The sequence below is a fragment of the Ranitomeya variabilis genome, chromosome 5 (assembly GCF_051348905.1).
Source record: "Ranitomeya variabilis isolate aRanVar5 chromosome 5, aRanVar5.hap1, whole genome shotgun sequence".
Lineage (NCBI taxonomy): Eukaryota > Metazoa > Chordata > Amphibia > Anura > Dendrobatidae > Ranitomeya > Ranitomeya variabilis.
The window spans coordinates 275,857,123-275,879,116 of NC_135236.1; the positions used below are offsets into that span (position 1 = coordinate 275,857,123).

The 21,994-nt window shown below is 42.6% G+C and overlaps 1 protein-coding gene and 1 long non-coding RNA gene across 3 annotated transcripts in view; one reads left to right on the top strand and one right to left on the bottom strand.

The window, feature by feature from the left end:
* SND1 (staphylococcal nuclease and tudor domain containing 1) overlaps positions 1–21,994 on the top strand; it is a 1,031,482-nt gene that overhangs the window by 462,406 nt on the left and 547,082 nt on the right. The window lies entirely within an intron of this gene.
* Positions 1–21,994, bottom strand: part of LOC143775803 (uncharacterized) — a 287,434-nt gene that overhangs the window by 179,699 nt on the left and 85,741 nt on the right. The gene's annotated exons all lie outside the window — the stretch shown is intronic.

Here is a 21,994-nt window from a genome sequence, read left to right on the forward strand (position 1 = left end):
GTATTAGAAAATTAGTAATCGAAGCTTTTAAACAAAAGGAAGAACTTAAAAAAACCTCTCAAGGGACGCTTTCTGTTTCTTAATATGGATACCTGCACACATCACAGAGTGAACTATTTTGCCATCAATGTCCGATTTGTTTGTGACAAAAATGAAATAGTTACCAAGACATTGGCAGTAAAAGACACCAAAGCTCATCACACCAGTGAGTTTCTCCAGGTCTTGGTGGAAAAGGTTCTGCAAGACTATGAACCTAAAAAAGAGCAAGTTCTTTCTGTTGTAACTGACAAGGCTTCAAATATGATAAGTACTATTAAGCTAATGAATGAGAGTAATGATGGTGACCAGCAGCTAGAAGAACATTCTGGTTCACCAGACACAGAAATGTTTGAAATAGAGGAACACAGTATTGTAACTGAGGAGCAAACTGAAGTTGCTTCAGATGAACAGCAACATGATAGTTTAGATGATCTTGTTGAAACTGTCAATACGTTCTTTCATCACATGCGCTGTGTTGTGCATACGCTACAGCTGGCTATAAGGCCTCTTTCAGACGTCCTGATATTTCCGGTACCGGAAAAACCGGTACCGGAGATATCCGTGTCCGTGTGCTTAAGTGGCACATCAGTGTGGCACACGTGCGGCATCCGTGTGCCGCCCGTGTGCCGCCTGAGGACCACACGGACCGTGCAGAAGAGACAGCGCTACAGTAAGCACTGCCCCCCCCGCATGTGGTGCTGAAGGCAGAATTCATCTCTTCTCCCCCAGCGTTCGTTGGAGAGAAGAGATGAAAGATCTATATATTTTTTTTTTTTTTTTGAAAAATAAATTTTATATGTGCCCCCCGCCTCCCCCCTCAGTGCGCCGCCTGGTTACTTGCTGCAGAAATACTCACCTAGCTCCCGCGATGTCTCCTCTGTCCTCTCCGCGCTGGCAGCTTCTCCTGTGTTAGCGGTCACGTGGTACCGCTCATTACAGTCTGACTGTAATGAGCGGTACCACGTGACCGCTCACACAGGAGAAGCTGCCAGCGCGGATAGGACAGAGGAGACATCGCGGGAGCTAGGTGAGTATTTCTGCGGCAAGGGGCCAGGCGGCGCACTGAGGGGGGAGGCGGGGGGCACATGCAAAATTTATTTTTCAAAAAAAAAAAAATCGATCTTTCATCTCTTCTCTCCAACGAACGCTGGAGGAGAAGAGATGAATTCTGCCTTCAGCACCACATGCGGGGGGGACAGCGCTTACTGTAGCGCTGTCTCTCCTGCTGGCGGTACGTGCACATGGAGGAGAGTGCACACTGTTCTCCGTATGCACGTGTGCTGTCCGTATTGTGGTCCGTGCTGCCGGTAAAAAACGGACATGTCTACGTGTTTTCAGCACGGACATACGGTCCGTGTGAAAACACGCACATGTGCATAGACCCATTCATTTAAATGGGTCTACGTGTGTCAGTGTCTCCGGTACGTGAGAAAACTGTCACTACACGTACCGGAGACTCTGACGTGTGAAAGAGGCCTAAGAGACAGTCTGCAAGAAGGACATGCTGCTGCACTGATTGGCAAGGTGAGAAAATTGGCTACTGTTGCCAGAACCCCTAAAGTTGACTCAATTTTGAAGAGACGTGCTGGAAAAGGGGCAATTATTGATCAAGCCACACAATGGGGCAGTACTTACTTAATGATTCAGCGCTAGGTTGAACTGAAAACCTTTCTTGTAGACATGGCTAACCCTCAACTGACGCTAAATGAAAGTCAGTGGAATCAGGTGACTGAGCTGGAAAAATTGCTAGAGCACCCATTTACAGTGACTAAAAAATTACAAGCAGAGGACTTCTCTCCAGGTATTTTCTTAAAGGAGTGGATGAACCTGATGTTTCACCTGTCCCAAAGAGGAGGGTTAATTGCAAGTGGCATTGCTACATCAATGAAACAGAGGAGCTACTATTACAAAATAACATTCTTTTGGCAGCTGTTTATGTAGACCCAATGCATCGGATTCTTCTAGATGATCAACAGCTAACTAAAGGAAAAGAACTCTGTTTGAAATAGCAGTGAGGATGAAACGGTTGCAGAACAGTCAGGAGGAACAAGAAGAATTTGGTCGTCCTGCCACATCTTCACCCTCATCAACTGATGAAGAATTTAATTTCAAAAAATATTTGGATCACAAGGACCGTGCAAAACGTTCCCGCATAGAAGAAGAGTCATCCCCATCAAAGAACACAGCCAGTACATTTCAGCAGAACTTTTCATGTGCACTAAAAGAAATTGAGAAATTTGACCGTTCATCAAAAATAACAGTGCAACAAGCGATTCCTCTGTATCCTGGCATTGTCAGAGATGTTGCCCGAGTGGTTACTGCTTTGCCACCAACCCAAGTTAGTGTAGAGAGGTTGTTCTCTGCTCTCAAAATAATTAGATCAGATTTGAGGGCATCCATGAAGGAGGATCTGACAGAGGCAATACTTTTTTCTGAGGACAAATTTATAGATTTCTTCTTATTAACTGCATAACAGTGTTTATTGCATATTTACTTACAAGAGTTTAGAAAAGTTTATAAGTTATTTGCTATATTCTAATTGTATTCTAATAAATATAGTTTTTGCTCTAAGTGGTCTGAATACTTATATGATGGTGAGAAACTGAATAAGCACAATGTTAATATTTTACAACAGTAAATTTATTGTTACGAATTGGCCATTTATGAAGGAGCCGGAGTCGGAACCTGATAAAATCCAGGAGTCGGACTCGCAACTGTGGCTTACCGACTCCACAGCCCTGCTCTTGAGGTCTGCAAAATCCTGAGTATATTGGCATTAATTGCATTCTAACATTTCCTGAATAGGTGAAGGATCTGATTATCCCCAACACCCTGCTACAAATAAGCAATGAGTTTCCCGACTTTAATTTTAGATTGAGGTCTTTTAGGCAATAGATGATGCCTACACAATGGAATTTAACCTGTGATGTAAGAACACAACATTGTAACCTATGTTATAAAGCATGTACACTGTGTACACAATTAATTAGGCTAGTGAGTATATTGACCATCTTAAAATTTTTATGCAGATTTTCCAACTCCAAGCTGTATAAATCTGAATGCTTATTGGATGAAGCAGATCAGGTGATGTGTATTTGTGTAGTGAGAAGGGTGTGGCTAGAGGATATCAATATCCTTTATCTAGGTGTGCAGGATTATTATGCCACTTCTTTTTTTTTTTTTTTTTGCAAATGGTGAACAGGGTCCCAAATAACATGTTGAGAAAAAAAGACGTACATTAACTGCCACAGTTTGAGTAGAACTAAACTTGAAGTGACCAGGAACCCATTATCATCCAGTGCTGTCATATACCATAGCTGCAACCTCCCTGGAGAGCCCAGAAGTACAAGGTGTTCTGTGCACCAGAGACTTGACCAAAGTAAGGAAGGCTAAAACCTGACCACCACTGAGCAAGACGCGTAAGTGGAAATGTCAAGACTTGGTCAGTAAATATCTGAAGACAGATTCCTCAATGGTTTTATGAAGTGATGAGATGAGAGTGACTCTTGAATGACCCAGATGGATGGGCCCATGTTTGGATCAGTAACAGGCACAGACCTAATCTTCTACTCATGTAGAAAAGCCGCGGAGACACCATCACGTGTTTCTCAACGCAAGCAATGAATAGCCAGGTCTTTCACCGGGAAGGAACAACCACGGGAAGGGCAGCATCCAATAAAGGAAAACCACCTATGCCAAAAGATAGTATCCATCCACAGACAGCTGTTTCGGGGTATTTGCCCCTCATCAGTGGAGTAGGAAACTGGCTATTAGGAGCAGTGCCTGGTGAAAAGACTATAAACATAAGGGTGAATGACCTCGGGGAGATCAAAACACCCAAGACCGCGGAGACACCATCACGTGTTTCTCAACGCAGTCATCCAGAACACTGCCCCATCCCTTATGGGAAATATGCAAATGCATGTAGAAAAGCCGCGGAGACACCATCACATGTTTCTCAACGCAAGCAATGAATAGCCAGGTCTTTCACCGGGAAGGAACAACCACGGGAAGGGCAGCATCCAATAAAGGAAAACCACCTATGCCAAAACATGGTATCCATCCACAGACAGCTGTTTCGGGGTATTTGCCCCTCATCAGTGTGGAGTAGGAAACTGGCTATTAGGAGCAGTGCCTGGTGAAAAGACTATAAACATGAGGGTGAATGACCTCGGTGAGATCAAAACACCCAACACCGCGGAGACACCATCACGTGTTTCTCAACGCAGTGATCCGTGGCTTTTCTACATGTATTTGCATATTTCCCATAAGGGATGGGGGCAGTGTTCTGGATCACTGCGTTGAGAAACACGTGATGGTGTCTCCGCGGTGTTGGGTGTTTTGATCTCCCCAAGGTCATTCACCCTTATGTTTCTAATCTTCAACTCAGACACGAGCAAGGTGGAGGTGGAGTACTGCAGTTGGCTGGTATTGCTAAAGATAAGCAATTTGCACCTTTGTGGTTTGAAGATGGAATCAAAATCAACTTTCAAACCTACTGCTAGTTTTTAGAAACCACTTTCTTCAACCCAGTGGTACAGAAAAAAGTGTGCATCTTTCTAGAAAACCATGATTTTTATACAGGTCAAGAGTCTCAAGACTCCATCACATGCATGGAAGTATTCCACTGCTTGACTAGCCAGTAAAGGCCTTAAAGATGAAAGAATAATGGCATGACCCCCTACACATAACACCTAAACCCCATTGAGAACTTGTAGGACCCCCTTAAATGGGAGATTTACTATGAAGGAAAACAGTGCATACTCCCCTCTGAACAGTGTCCGGTAGGCTGTGGTTTGTGCTGCCCAATAGTTGATCATCAACAGATTAAGAAACTGACAGACTCCATGGCTTATGAATGTTAGTGAAAAGTAAGGTGGCTATATTGGTCTCTGATCCTTTTTTTTTTTTAAATGTCAGAAATTTTTTTCCCACTTAGAATTGTTTGGTTAATATTCTCACTTAAACAGATAAAAATAAACAATAGAAGTTGGAAAATTTACGTTTTATTAAGATAGTTGTATAACAATTCTGCATACTAATATATTCCCAATAATTTGGCACCCATATATATTAGGCTAGGTTCCCATTGCGTTAATGGGATAGCGCTAACGGACAGCGTTGCACGGCGAAATTAACGCCGTGCACCGCGTCCGTTAGCGCTCCCATTGCCGGCAATGTTAGAGCACATTGCTAGCGCGTGTCATTTTCGGCACGCGCTAGCGATGTGCCGGTCTTTTGTAGCGCGACTCGGACGCTGCTTGCAGCGTCCGCGGCGCGCCAGAGGTCCGTTCCCCGCTCTCGCAGATCGGGGATCTGCGAGAGCGGGGACGTTAACGCGACCCCTGAACGCGGCCCCGAAAAAGACATTGCGTTAGCGCAATCCGCTAGCGCTCGCGCTAAACGGATTGCACTAACGCAATCTGAACCTAGCCTTATTCTAAGAGCTCCCTCACACTGGCGAGTAGCCATTGGATAGCACTCACTCCAATGTTATAGTATGGAGCAAGGCCACCTATCATTTATTTTCTCATGCCAATTTGATATAAGAACAGATATTTCTGCATGCTGCAATTGGCAGCGTATATCAGACAGCGCATCTCTGGGTGCATGCAAAACATCAGACTGCGCTCTGTCGTCATCCTGTGAAGGAGAAAATGTCTAATGAAATCAATTATTAAACCTTATATAAGTCAGTTCAGATATGGTGTAGCAAGATGGCGATTGTGTCTTTGAAACTGTCTTGAAGATCCTTGAAACGGTCCTGGAAGGAATCTTTGGAATGCAGGAGTGAAGGCACTGGAATACACCGTATTTGGAAATGAAGCTTAGAATGAACCAATCAGAGTGACACTAACTATTCAGAAGTTGTGCGACCTCCCCTATTCCGTGTTTTTAGTATCTTCCTTTGTTCAGAATAAAGTTCAGTTGTGCACAAACCTTGACTGAGAGAGGAGTGTGTAACAGTCTCTGTGTACCTGATACATTCTTAGTCTCTAAGCGCGCACTCCGTTTATATTTGGCCAGGTACAAGCAATCATATTGATCTCACTTTAAGAGATCACTCTCACAATCCGAGTGCAGTGCGATATACACTGGACTCACAGAATGCATCCTCTGCATCTGTGAAACGATTCTCGCATTCGAGAGAATCTGATCATTGTAAAATGACACTCTGATCACGACTGTTTGAGTTTGAGCCGACGGTCATTTACATATAGCATCCTGTTCTTGCATGAGAGAATCATCAGATGCAGTTCTGCTGCGGGCCTCTGTTAGTCCTGCTGCTGCGGGCCTCTGTTAGTCCTGCTGCTGCAGGCCTCTGTTAGTCCTGCTGCTGCGGGCCTCTTAGTCCTGCCGCTGCGGGCCTCTGTCAGTTCTGCTGCAAGCCTCTGTTAGTCCTGCTGTGGGCCTCTATTTGTCCTGCTGCTGTGGGCCTCTTCTTCCTGCTGCTGTGGGTCTCTGTTCTTCCTTCTGCTCTGGGCCTCTTAGTCCTGCTGCTGTGGGCCTCTATTTGTCCTGCTGCTGCGGGCCTCTGTTCTTCCTTCTGCTGCAGGCCTCTTAGTCCTGCAGCTGTGGGCCTCTGTTAGTCCTGCTGCTTGTATACTTAATGTGAGGCAGGGAGCCAGTGGGTCTCTGCTGTGCAGTAGGTCACACATCCTGTTGATAAGCGTGCTTGCGACCAGCAGACTTCATTCTGCTCTGGGTAAAATCGCTATTTCACTCTCTGCAACCTCAGTGGATACAGTCGTGCGGCCTATTCGGACAGTTTACCCTGTGTGGTATATGACATCCTGTATATATTACACTACCAAGTTGTGTTATTTGCAAATATAGAGTAAGGCTTCTTTCACAAAACCATGAATCCCAGACCTTGCCTCCATCACAATACCTGGCCTCACCAATGACCCATTTTGACCTCAGCTATCTGCCTCCTAGCCTTATATGAGTAAGTTTGCTTCGGTCATGAGCCCTGGTGGGACGGCTGCTGCAATGCGAGTGCGCTTTTTATGTAGATCAGTAGATGAATGAAAATCATAAAGCTGACAGGTGTTAATGTATTGTAATCTCCAATCTGTTTTATGAGTTGATAAGCTAAAAATTTTCTGCCAGACCTTGCATCTGACCATTGGTTTATGTTGCTGCTGACTTGAGTTTTCTTTTATAACATACTAATGTATGCAATGCACATTTAGTGGTAGTATATAGAGCGAGAAGTAAATGAGCCTTTTTTTGTAATTTCGTTGCTTTATGTGTTGAATTAACAGATATCTAGGTGCTATCTACAGTTACTGTGTTTGTGTAACACCAGGCTAAGTGATCTCTAAATAGGGAAAGCTGTCTCTTTCTCACTTTGTGGCACACACATCATTTGGCCTTACTTGCATTTAAGGGCATATTGCAATCTTAATCATTTATGTAATATTCAAACGATTTGTCAGAACGTTCAAAGATAGAAGCTTAATAAGCAAATGCAAATTGATTAAGGGTGCGCAGACACCAGAAACGCGTTGATCCGGGTCATGTGAATTTGTATAGCTGACTGTGTATGTCTTCCGAATTGATTATGTGAATAAAGAATCACAGATCGTGGAGCTAGTGTCTTCATTTTGCATTTTCCGCACCTTGATAAGGTGGTCTCGGGCTACGAACACCCTCAAGATTCAATCAAGGTGAACTGGATTTTATTTTATATTAAGCAAGTACCCTGCAGTAAATAAATAAACCACAGTAGTGCATGACAATAATATAGGGTACTTACCGTATATACTTGAGCATAAGCCGACCCGAGTATAAGCCGACCCCCCTAATTTTGCCACAAAAAACTGGGAAAACTTAATGATTCGAGCATAAGTCTAGGGTGGGAAATGCAGCAGCTACTGGTAAATTTAAAAAATAAAAATAGATACCAATAAAAGTAAAATTAATTGAGACATCAGTAGGTTAAGTGTTTTTGAATATCCATATTGAATCAGGAGCCCCATATAATGCTCAATACAGTTCATGATGGGCCCCATAAGATGCTCCATATTAAAATGCGCACCATATAATGCTCCATATACAAATGTGCCACATATAATGCTCCATGCAGTTCATTATTGCCCCATAAGATGCTCCATATACAAATGTGCCCCATATAATGCTCCATGCAGTTCATTATGGCCCCATAAGATGCTCCATATACAAATGTGCCACACATAATGCTCCATGCAGTTCGTTATAGCCCCATAAGATGCTCCATATACAAATGAACCCCATATAATGCTCCATGCAGTTCATTATGGCCCCATAAGATGCTCCATATACATATATTTTCCATATAATGTTCCATACAGTTCATTATGGCCCCATAAGATGCTCCATACACAAATATGCCTGCTATAGTGCCCCATGCAGTTCATTATGGCCCCATAAGATGCCCCATATACAAATATGCCCCATGTAATGCTCCATACAGTTCATTATGGCCCCATAGATGCTCCATATACATATATGCCCCATATAATGCTCCATACAGTTCAGTATGGCCCCATAGATGCTCCATATAACAATGTGCCACATATAATGCTGCTGCAATTAAAAAAAAGATGACATACTCACCTCTCGTCGCTGCTCCTCATCGTCCCGTCTCTCCGCACTGACTGTTCAGGTAGAGGGCGGCACGCACACTAATACGTCATCGCGCCCTCAGCCTGAACAGTCACTGCAGAGGACGTGGAAGACGGAGCGGCGCCGACGCTGGAACGAGGGACAGGTGAATATGAAATACTCACCTGCTCCCGGCGCGGTCCCTGGCAGCTTCTCCCGGACAGATGGTCTCCAGCGCCCGCAGCTTCTTCCTGTATTGAGCTGTCACTGGTAACGCTCATTACAGTAATTAATATGCTGCTCCACCCCTATGGGAGTGGAGTTCATATTTATTACTTTAATGAGCGGTACCACGTGACCACTGAACAGAGGAAGAAGGTGCCGGCGTTGGAGACCATGGGGCATGCGGAGACCGCGTCAGGAGCGCCAGGAACAGGTGAGTATGTGACTGTCGTTGCTCCCTCTCACCCGCCGACGCCCCCGCCTTCCATGACTCGATTATAAGCCGAGAGGGGCACTTTCAGCCCATTTTTTGGGGCTGAAAATATCGGCTTATACTCGAGTATATAAGGTAGTTAATATAATTTTGATCAAAAAATGCGAAATCCATCACACTACAACATGATGATGCTGATTGGGACGGTCCAAACTCTAATAATATTACAACCTTACCATTTTATTTCTTTACTGCATGGTATTTGCTTATTACGTTCCTGTCTTTTTTTTTTTTTTTTTTTTTTTTGGGGGGGGGGGGGGGTGGGTTAGTGGCCTGCGTGAATGTGCACTTAAATACTGCATGCACACCAATTTATATCCCAGTTCATTTCTTTAGATTTGTCATAACTGCGGTCTGATATTTTCCACGGGCTCATTGATCTGCATGACCAAGTGCAATCCAAATAGCGGCTAAGTCCAAGGAAAAAATCGGACATGTGCACGACCACATAGAGTAACATTAGTCTGAGTGCGATCCAATGTTGCTGTTACTGTGCAAATTGAGACTTCAGTACCTGCTGCCACCAAATCTTGCCAAAAACCTTTTGATCGCCTTCTCAGAGATCTGATAACAGCCGATGATCGCTTTGTTATTGTGCCATGTTCAGGTAGTATAGCCTCTGTTCTTTTCAAGCAGTGGTGCACAACCTTTTTCTGGTCCGAGGGCCACATGGATTGTTTTATTTGATTTTCAAGGGCCACAATAAACTTTTAAAGGGAATTCCCTTTTGAGAGGTTTATGGCATATCACAAGTATATGCCATGTAAGACATGCAGGTTCCACTAAAGGACTCCCGTATGTAACAAGAATGAGGGTGCTATACTCCCCCAATCAGTACTGCAGAGGAGACCCTCTGCAACTCTATCCATTAAAGTCTTTGGAAGTTGTGGTAGGTGGCTACAGTTAATCATTTCCTTAAAATAGAATAATGAGAGCTGCATGCTTAGGCAACCACCACTCCAACTCAAAATGTCTTTCTAGAGTGCTAGGATCAAGGAACCCTGTGTCTTGATATATGAGGGAGCCAGATGTGGTTGCACAGTACTCTATTCATGGATGCATGGATGGTCACACCTGATCATTGTACTAATCATCTTCTCTCTGTCATGGAGACTACTGTCTAGAGAAGGTTGGGTCTCTTCTGTGGAGTTGGACTGCATGATTTTCACTCCCTATACACTACAGGTGCTTCTCACAAAGTTAGATCATCAAAAAGTTAATTTATTTCAATTCTTCAATACAAAAAGTGAAACTCATATCTAGAGTAATTGCAAACAGAGTGATCTATTTCACGTGTTTATTTCTGGTAATGTTGCTGATTATGGCTTACAGCCAATGAAAACCCAAAAGTCATTATCTCAGTAAATTAGAATACTTTATAACACCAGCTTGAAAAATTAATTTTAAAATCCAAAATGTTGGCCTACTGAAATGTATGTTCAGTAAATGCACTCAATACTTGATCGTGGCTCCTTTTACATCAATTACTGCATTGATGCGGCGTGGCATGGAGGCGATGATCCTGTGGCACTGCCGAGGTGTTATGGAAGCCCAGGTTGCTTTGATAGCAGCCTTCAGCTCGTCTGCATTGTTGGGTCTGGTATCTCTCTTCTTCTTCTTGACAATACCCCATAGATTAGTCTAAGGGGTTAAGGTCACGTGAGTTCGCTGGCCAATCAAGCACAGTGATACTATTGTTTTTAAACCAGGTATTGGTACTTTTGGTGGTGTGAACAGGTGCCAAGTCCTGGTGGAGAATTATATTTCCATCTCCAAAAAGCTTGTTAGCGGAGGGAAGCATGACGTTCTCTGAACTTTTGTGGTAGATGGCTGTGCTGACTTTGATCTTGATAAAACATAGTGGACCTACACCAGGAGATGACATAGCTCCCCAAACCATCACTGATTGTGGAAACTTCACACAAGACCTCAAGTAGCTTGGATTGTGTGCCTCTCCACTCTTCCTCCAGACTCTGGGACCTTGATTTCCAAATTAAATGCAAAATTTACTTTCATCTGAAAGCAACACCTTGGGCCACTGAGCAACAGTCCAGTTCTTTTTCTCCTTGGCCCAGGTAAGACACTTCTGGCGTTGTCTATTGATCATAAGTGGCTTGATACAACGAATGCAACACTTGTAGCCCATGTCCTGGATACGTCTGTGTGTGGTGGCTCTTGAGGCAATGACTCCAGCAGCAGTCCACTCCTTGTGAATCTCCTCTCAAATTTGTGAATGGCCTTTTCTTAACAATCCTTTCAAGGCTGTGGTTATCCTGGTTGTTGCTTGTTCACCTTTTCTACCACACTTTTTCCTTCCTCTCAACTTTCCATTATTATGCGTGGATACATCACTCTGTGAGCAGCTAGCTTCTTTAGCAATGAGCTTTTGTAGCTTACTCTCCTTATGGAGTGTGTCATTGACTGCCTTCTGGACAACTGTCAAGTCAGCAGTCTTCCCCATGATTGTGGAGCATACTGAAACAGACTAAGGGACCTTTTTAAACCTTTAGGAAGCCTTTGCAGGTGTGTTTTTTCTAATTGTTCTCATTTACTGAGATAACGACTTTTGGGGTTTCACTGGCTGTAAGCCATATTCATCAACAATAACAGAAATAAACACTTGACATAGATCACTCTGTAATGACTATAATATATGAGAACTGAAATAAATTAACTTTTTGATGACATTGTAATTTTTTGAGAATCACCTGTAGATAAACTTATGAACTCTTTTGCCGCATAATCACTTGTTGTCCTTCCTGTGAACACTTCTGTTGGATACTAATCACTGCATGCCACTAACACACCACAAGAGTCACTATTTTGGAAATACTGTAACCATGTCATTTAGCCATATAATTTTGTCCATTATTGCTTGACACTTGGCCATTTTTCGTGCTTTTAACACATACATTTCAGCACTGACTGTTCACTTGCTGGCTTTTATATTCCAATCCTTGGCGGATTCCTTTAGCATGCAGTAAGCAGTGATATTGAGTCTACTTGTTTGTGGTGTTGACTGTTTTGGCTGATCAACATAAATATATTCAGTATTGAGTTATTTGTGATCAACACAAGAGCTAAAACAGTCTATTTCCCATGGTGCCCACAGGATGTCCTGGATTCTCATTTTGAAGATGCTGCCCAGAGAAGGGTGTCAAACAATCTCGTTATGATTTATGACTGCAGTCTTTCTTTGTGATATCTCTTCTCAAGTGATTTTAGAATCCCTGTGCTGTTAGTCTTCAATTTCTGTCTTTTTTTTTTTTTTATTTAAAGCCATTTTGTTTAAATAGTATGGACAGTGTCTCTTCAGAAAAGGTTTTCTTTGTTGGTATTGATGCATACATTTTTTCCTGTTTTGTGAATGTTCATTTGTGGGAGCTGGACGCTGCCAACTAAAAGGTGTGGGAATGGAAACAAATAGAATTCTGAAATCTCAAAAATATGTTGCGGATAATTACTTTTGCTCAGTGAACCTTGCACCAGGCTGGCGCAGGCAAAATCCCATGCTGCATTTCCAAAGATTTTTTTTTCCATTATGAGGAAGGGATACATAATGCAACTACCGGTAGTCTCCTTTCTAGCTTTTGCCAATATGTATTTTTCTGTATGTGATGACCATTTTAATGCTAAAATACTAGCTGAGCTTTGACATCTAAGAACTGGTGATTGATGGGCAAAATAAGAGATGATATATTTTACTTTGTCTTGTAATAGTTACACAATAAAAAGAACGCAAATGTGTACGGATTTTTGCTTCGCTAACATAATTTTTTTTATGCAGCTGTATTTATTGTAGCCCTTGGGCGAAGCCCTTTAGTGGCCAAATCTTTCCATCACAGCTTTATAAGCTTGTTAGTGGCTGCTTCTTGGTACTGCAGATCATGCAGATCAGCGCCTACTGAAGAGAATAGTTGTTGATCTCCTGTACCTGGCAGCAGCCAGTAAGCCGCTTACAAAGCTGTGGGGTTCTGTTCTTTACACTGCTTGTGATCTCGACTGGAGATGATCGGTTGGCGACAACCCCTTCAACCACTTCCTGACATATGATATACTGGTACGTCATATGACGGCTCCCTGTCTTTGATGAAAACTCAGTAACTGTTACACAGCCTCCAATGGCAGCGAGAGGAGATGATCTCCATCCATTGCTGTTGACCCTTTAAATATGCTGTCATTCTCTGACAGCAGGATCTACCACATGCACATGGCCCCCTCACGTGGCGCAATTGCTTGGCACACTGCCTGGATTGCTGTGGGCCTACTGAAGGCCCCTTTGATCGTCAGAGCAGTTTTTCTATGGCGTTCATAGGAGACCGTTATTTTTCCTATGTACTACAGTAACATACGGTAATATTGCAGTATATAATATAAGATATTTGCATTGCAGATTCAAGTACCCTAAGGGGGGTCTAACAATGTTTTTGAAAATCTATATAAAGATTCAAATCACCCATCATTATCATCTGTAAAAGTAAAGAAATAAAAAAAAATAACAAATAATAATATATATATCATTTCCATGGCCGTAAAAGTCTCGTTTGTCGAAATATAAATGGCATAATGAGAATAAGCAAAATGTTAGAATTGCAGGTTTTCCTGCACCACAAATTAAATAAGAATTTTTGTATCTACTATGTACCCCAAAATGGTATCGCTAAAACTTGCCACACCATAAAACAAACCCTCACAAAGCTCCATCAACTGAAAAATGAAAATGTCCCCGGTCTCAGAAAATGGCAACATAAACCAATATATACGGTATATATTTCTGATTTTTTTGCTTTTTCTCCACTTACGGAAATTAATAAAAAATGAAAAAAAAAACCTTTTCAAGTTTGGCAACTCTTTAACCCCTTAGTGACGGAGCCAAATTTTTGAAATCTGACCAGTGTCACTTTATGTGGTAATAACTCTGCTACGCTTCAACAAATCCCAGTGATTTTGAGACTGTTTTTTCGTGACACATTATACTTTATGATAATGGAAAATTTAGGTCAATATGTTTTGTGTTAATTTATAAAAAATATCAAAAATTTGAGAAAAATGTTAAAAAATTAGCAATTTTCAAAATTTGAATGATTATCCCTTTAATTCAGATGGTCATACCACAGCAAACCATTAATAAATAACATTTCCCACATGTTGGCTTTACATCAGCATCATTTGTAAAATGTTATTTTACTTTGTTAGCATTTTAGGAGGTTTAAAAATGTAGCAGCAATTTTTCATTTTTTCAAGGAAATTTGCTAAATTTATTTTTTTAGGGACTTATCCATGTTTGAAGAGACTTTAGCCCCTTCCTGACATCTGACGTACTATCCCGTCGAGGTGGGGTGGGCCCGTATGACCACCGACGGGATAGTACGTCATGACCGATCAGCGGCGCTCACGGGGGGAGCGCAGCTGATCGCGGCCGGGTGTCAGCTGCATATCGCAGCTGACATCCGGCACTATGTGCCAGGAGCGGTCACGGACCGCCCCCGGCACATTAACCCCCGGCACACCGCGATCAAACATGATCGCAGTGTACCGGCGGTATAGGGAAGCATCGCGCAGGGAGGGGGCTCCCTGCGTGCTTCCCTGAGACCCCCGGAGCAACGCGATGTGATCGCATTGCTGCGAGGGTCTCCTACCTCCTTCCTGGCTGCAGGTCCCGGATCCAAGATGGCCGCGGCATCCGGGTCCTGCAGGGAAGGAGGTGGCTTACCGAGTGTCTGCTCAGAGCAGACGCTGGTAAGCCTGTACCGATGTAAGTGAGATCGGTGATCTGATAGTGCTGTGCACACTATCAGATCATCGATCTGTGATGTCCCCCCCTGGGACAAAGTAAAAAAGTTAAAAAAAAATTTTTCCACATGTGTAAAAAAAAAAAAAAAAAAATTCCTAATTAAATAATAAAAAAAAATATATATATTATTCCCATAAATACATTTCTTTATCTAAATAAAAAAAACAAAACAATAAATGTACACATATTTAGTATCGCCGCGTCCGTAACGACCCAACCTATAAAACTGTCCCACTAGTTAACCCCTTCAGTAAACACCGTAAGAAAAAAAAAAAACGAGGCAAAAAACAACGCTTTATTACCATACCGCCGAACAAAAAGTGGAATAACACGCGATCAAAAAGACTGATATAAATATCCATGGTACCGCTGAAAACGTCATCTTGTCCCGCAAAAAACAAGCCGCCACACAGCATCATCAGCAAAAAAATAAAAAAGTTATAGTCCTGAGAATAAAGCGATACCAAAATAATTATTTTTTCTATAAAATAGTTTTTATCGTATAAAAGCGCCAAAACATAAAAAAAGATATAAATGAGATATCGCTGTAATCGTACTGACCCGTCAAATAAAACTGCTTTATCAATTTTACCAAACGCGGAACGGTATAAACGCCTCTCCCAAAAGAAATTCATGAATAGCAGGTTTTTGCCTCACAAAAATCAGAATAAAAAGTGATCAAAAACGGTCACGTGTCCGAAAATGTTACCAATAAAAACGTCAACTCGTCCCGCAAAAAACAAGACCTCACATGACTCTGTAGACCAAAATGTGGAAAAATTCTAGGTCTCAAAATGTGGAGACGCAAAAACTTTTTTGCTATAAAAAGTGTCGCTGGTTTCACACTTGAGTTTTTGTCTGCAGCGTTTTTTGCACAAAAAAAGCATACGTTTTTTCCCTATATTTAACATTGAAAACGCATGCGTTTTTTTGTACGGGTTTGGTCGCGTTTTCAAACGCATGCATTTTTTTTCTGCATGCGTTCATTTTCAGAAATACAACCTGCAGTATTTTCTTGCGTTTTTAAGCACATGCGTTTGCGTTAAAAACGCATGCGTTTTTATCGAAAAAAAAACAGAAAACACACTGAAAAGCCACCCACCACCATCAAGGTGATAGAGATCCAAACCCTAACCCTAACTCTACCCCTAACCTCACCCCTAACCGTTTAATGAACATTTTCTGACAGTCATAGTGCCACGTATTTCAGTGCCACGTATTTCAGTGCCACGTATTTCAGTGCCACATATTTCAGTGCCACGTATTTCAGTGCCACGTATTTCAGTGCCACGTATTTCAGTGCCACGTATTTCAGTGCCACGTATCACGTATTTCAGTGCCACGTATCACGTATTTCAGTGCCACATATTTTAGTGCCACGTATTTAAGTACCACGTATTTCAGTTGCACGTATTTCAGTGCCACGTATTTCAGTGCCACGTATTTCAGTGCCACATATTTCAGTGCCACGTATTTCAGTGCCACGTATTTCAGTGCCACGTATTTAAGTGCCACGTATCACGTATTTCAGTGCCACATATTTAAGTGCCATGTATCACGTATTTCAGTGCCACGTATCACGTATTTCAGTGCCACGTATTTAAGTGCCACATATTTAAGTGCCACGTATTTCAGTTGCACGTATTTCAGTTGCACGTATTTCAGTTGCACATATTTCAGTTGCACGTATTTCAGTGCCACGTATCACGTATTTCAGTGCCACGTGTTTCAGTGCCACGTATCACGTATTTCAGTGCCACATGTTTCAGTGCCACGTATTTAAGTGCCACATATCACGTATTTCAGTGCCACATATTTCAGTGCCACATATTTCAGTGCCACATATCACGTATTTCAGTGCCACGTATTTCAGTGCCACGTATTTAAGTGCCACGTATCACGTATTTCAGTGCCACGTATTTAAGTGCCACGTATCACGTATTTCAGTGCCACGTGTTTCAGTGCCACATATTTAAGTGCCATGTATCACGTATTTCAGTGCCACGTATCACGTATTTCAGTGCCACGTATTTAAGTGCCACATATTTAAGTGCCACGTATTTCAGTTGCACGTATTTCAGTTGCACGTATTTCAGTTGCACATATTTCAGTTGCACGTATTTCAGTGCCACGTATCACGTGTTTCAGTGCCACGTATCACGTGTTTCAGTGCCACGTGTTTCAGTGCCACGTATTTAAGTGCCACATATCACGTATTTCAGTGCCACGTATTTCAGTGCCACGTATTTCAGTGCCACGTGTTTCAGTGCCACGTGTTTCAGTGCCACGCATTTCAGTGCCACGTATTTCAGTGCCACGTATTTCAGTGCCACGTATTTCAGTCACGTTTAGGGTTAGGGTTAGGGCTAGGGTTGGAGGTAAAGTTAGGGTTAGGGTTGGGGCTAAAGTTATGGTTGGGGCTAAAGTTAGGGTTTGGATTACATTTACGGTTTGGATTAGGGTTGGGATTAGAATTATGGGTGTGTCAGGGCTAGGGGTGTGGTTAGGGTTACCGTTGGGATTAGGGTTAGGGGTGTGTTTGGGTTAGGGTTTCAGGTAGAATTGGGGAGTTTCCACTGTCCAGGCACATCAGGGGCTCTCCAAGCGCGACATGGCGTCCAATCTCAATTCCAGCCATTTCTGCGTTGAAAAAGTAAAACAGTGCTCCTTCCCTTCCGAGCTCTCCCGTGCGCCCAAAAAGGGGTTTACCCCAACATATGTGTTATCAGCGTACTCGGGACAAATTGAACAACAACTTCTGGGGTCCAAGTTCTCTTGTTATCATTAGGAAAATAAAAATTTGGGGGGCTAAAAATCATTTTTGTGGGAAAAAAAAGATGTTTTATTTTCACGGCTCTGCGTTATAAACTGTAGTGACACACTTGGGGGTTCAAAGTTCTCACAACACATCTAGATAAGTACCTTGGGAGGTCTAGTTTCCAATATGGGGTCACTTGTGGGGGGTTTGTACTGTTTGGGTACATCAGGGGCTCTGCAAATGCAACGTGACGCCTGCAGACCAATCCATTTAAGGCTGCATTCCAAATGGCGCTCCTTCCCTTCCGAGCTCTGTCATGCACCCAAACAGTGGTTCCCCCCCACATATGGGGTATCAGCGTACTCAGGACAAATTGGACAACAACTTTTGGGGTCTAATTTATCCTGTTACCCTTGTGAAAATACAAAACTGGGGGCTAAAAAATCATTTTTGTGAAAAAAAAAAAAAAATTATTTTCACGGCTTTGCGCTATAAACTTTAGTGAAACACTTGGGGGTTCAAAGTTCTCAAAACACATCTAGATAAGTTCCTTGGGAGGTCTAGTTTCCAATATGGGGTCACTTGTGGGGGGTTTGTACTGTTTGGGTACATCAGGGGCTCTGCAAATGCAACGTGACGGCTGCTGACCAATCCATTTAAGTCTGCATTCCAAATGGCGCTCCTTCCCTTCCGAGCTCTGTCATGCGCCCAAACAGTGGTTCCCCCCCACATATGGGGTATCAGCGTACTCAGGACAAATTGGAAAACAAATTTTGGGGTCCAATTTATTCTGTTACCGTTGTAAAAATACATAGCTGGGGGCGAAAAAATCATTTTTGAGAAAAAAAAAAATTATTTTCACGGCTCTGCGTTATAATCTGATTCTGTAGTGAAACACTTGGGGGTTCAAAGCTCTCAAAACACATCTAGATAAGTTCCTTAGGGGGTCTACTTTCCAAAATGGTGTCACTTGTGGGGGGTTTCAATGTTTAGGCACATCAGGGGCTCTCCAAACGCAACATGGCGTCCCATCTCAATTCCAGTCAATTTTGCATTGAAAAGTCAAATGGCGCTCCTTCCCTTCCAAGCTCTGCCATGCGCCCAAACAATGGTTTACACCCACATATGGGGTATCAGCGTACTCAGGACAAATTGCACAACATTTTTTGGGGTCCAATTTCTTCTCTTACCCTTGGGAAAATAAAAAATTGGGGGCGAAAAGATCATTTTTGTGAAAAAATATGATTTTTTATTTTTACGGCTCTGCATTATAAACGTCCGTGAAGCACTTGGTGGGTCAAAGTGCTCACCACACATCTAGATAAGTTCCTTAGGGGGTCTACTTTCCAAAATGGTGTCACTTGTAGGGAGTTTCAATGTTTAGGCATATCAGGGGCTCTCCAAACGCAACATGGCGTCCCATCTCAATTCCAGTCAATTTTGCATTGAAAAGTCAAATGGCGCTCCTTCCCTTCCAAGCTCTGCCATGCGCCCAAACAATGGTTTACACCCACATATGGGGTATCAGCGTACTCAGGACAAATTGCACAACATTTTTGGGGGTCCAATTTCTTCTCTTACCCTTGGGAAAATAAAAAATTGGGGGCGAAAAGATCATTTTTGTGAAAAAATATTATTTTTTATTTTTACGGCTCTGCATTATAAACTTCTGTGAAGCACTTGGTGGGTCAAAGTGCTCACCACACATCTAGATAAGTTCCTTAGGGGGTCTACTTTCCAAAATGGTGTCACTTGTAGGGAGTTTCAATGTTTAGGCATATCAGGGGCTCTCCAAACGCAACATGGCGCCCATCTCAATTCCAGTCAATTTTGCATTGAAAAGTCAAATGGCGCTCCTTCCCTTCCAAGCTCTGCCATGCGCCCAAACAATGGTTTACACCCACATATGGGGTATCAGCGTACTCAGGACAAATTGTACAACAACTTTGGGGGTCCGTTTTCTCCTGTTACCCTTGGTAAAATAAAACAAATTGGAGCTGAAATAAATTTTGTGTGAAAAAAAGTTAAATGTTCATTTTTATTTAAACATTCCAAAAATTCCTGTGAAACACCTGAAGGGTTAATAAACTTCTTGAATGTGGTTTTGAGCACCTTGAGGGGTGCAGTTTTTAGAATGGTGTCACACTTGGGTATTTTCTATCATATAGACCCCTCAAAATGACTTCAAATGAGATGTGGTCCCTAAAAAAAAAATGGTGTTGTAAAAATGAGAAATTGCTGGTCAACTTTTAACCCTTATAACTCCGTCACAAAAAAAAATGTTGGTTCCAAAATTGTACTGATGTAAAGTAGACATGTGGGAAATGTTACTTATTAAGTATTTTGCGTGACATATGTCTGTGATTTAAGGGCATAAAAATTCAAAGTTGGAAAATTGCGAAATTTTCAAAATTTTCGCCAAATTTCCATTTTTTCACAAATAAACGCAAGTTACATCGAATAAATTTTACCACTAACATGAAGTACAATATGTCACGAGAAAACAATGTCAGAATCGCCAAGATCCGTCAAAGCGTTCCAGAGTTATAGCCTCATAAAGGGACAGTGGTCAGAATTGTAAAAATTGGCCCGGTCATTAACGTGCAAACCACCCTTGGGGGTGAAGGGGTTAGGGGTCCCATATATTGGGAAACCCCCAAACATGATACCATTTTAAAAACAGCACCCCTAGACACATCGAAAACTGCAGTCAGGTAGTTTATTAACCCTTCAGGTGCTTTACAGGAATTAATGCAAAGTGGTATGACAGAAATGAAAATGTGTATTTTTACCACCTAAATGCATCTAACTTCTGAACAGATTACTGGAGCTGTCAGACTCTAAAGGTACCGTCACACTAAACGATATCGCTAGCGATCCGTGACGTTGCAGGGTCCTGGATAGCGATATCGTTTAGTTTGACACGCAGCAGCGATCAGGATCCTGTTGAGATATCGCTGGTCGTTGAACAAAGTTCAGAACTTTATTTGGTCGTCAGACCGGCGTGTATCGTCGTGTTTGACACCAAAAGCAACGATACCAGCGATGTTTTACACTGGTAACCAGGGTAAACATCGGGTTACTAAGCGCAGGGCCGCGCTTAGTAACCCGATGTTTACCCTGGTTACCAGTGTAAAATGTAAAAAAAAAAAACATACTCACCTTCGCGTCCCCCGGCGTCCGCTTCCCACACTGAGCGCCGTAAAGTGAAAGTGAAAGTACAGCACAGCGGTGACGTCACCGCTCTGCTTTTAGGGCCGGCGCTCAGTCAGTGCAGGAAGCGGACGCCGGGGGACGCGAATGTAAGTATGTACTGTTTGTTTTTTTTTACATTTTACGCTGGTAACCAGGGTAAACATCGGGTTACTAAGCGCGGCCCGATGTTTACCCTGGTTACCCGGGGACCTCGGCATCGTTGGTCGCTGGAGAGCGGTCTGTGTGACAGCTCTCCAGCGACCAAACAGCGACGCTGCAGCGATCGGCATCGTTGTCTGTATCGCTGCAGCGTCGCTTAGTGTGACGGTACCTTAAGGCTGCTATTTGGTCATGAATTGCCATGGCAAACATCAGGACCACACAATCATGATCTGAGGGCACCGATGGAGATAAAGAGGAAGCCCCCACAGTCTGTTAACCATTTATAATGATGTAGTCACTATTTACAGCAGCATCTAAGGGGTTAAACAGATTTGGATGGTGCAAACACTGAATTGTGGCTGATGCAGAAAGTTGTCAGCTATAGTGTACAGCCGACACCTGCTGGATTGTCACCTGTATGGGGAGGCTATTCTCTTATACCTCAGGTCAGTTAAAAGACGTATTGGCGGTCATTAAGGGGTTAATCATACTGACCTGGAGAATCATGTTAACAATAATTTTTAAAATACAATGAGAAGCACAAAAACCACTGCGGAATTGGTACCACTCAACTATAATTTGACCTTTAAAAAACAATCCCTTCTATGTCTGTCAAAGGAAAAATAAATAATTGTGGTTTGTTCCTGATGAAGAGGTTTGGAAACCTTGAAATGTGTTCACCTTTGTGTGTGATCTTACATTTGAACCTTGGGCAGTGCGGACCCTGAGCCACCATATTCCTCATTTATTGCAACGTATCTCCTTGTGGTCCTGCTGCAGCCTTTACATGCTTCTATAGGAGTTGTGACTGTCACAGCCCCATCAGGTGAACGTACCTACAATATTTGATACCACTTCTTTACCAGATAAGACCCTATTTTTGCTTTTTATCTCTCCAGTTTTACAATTTGAAAAAAAAGTTGACTTTTTGGTGGAGAGGAAAAAGCAAAAGTGCCAAAAT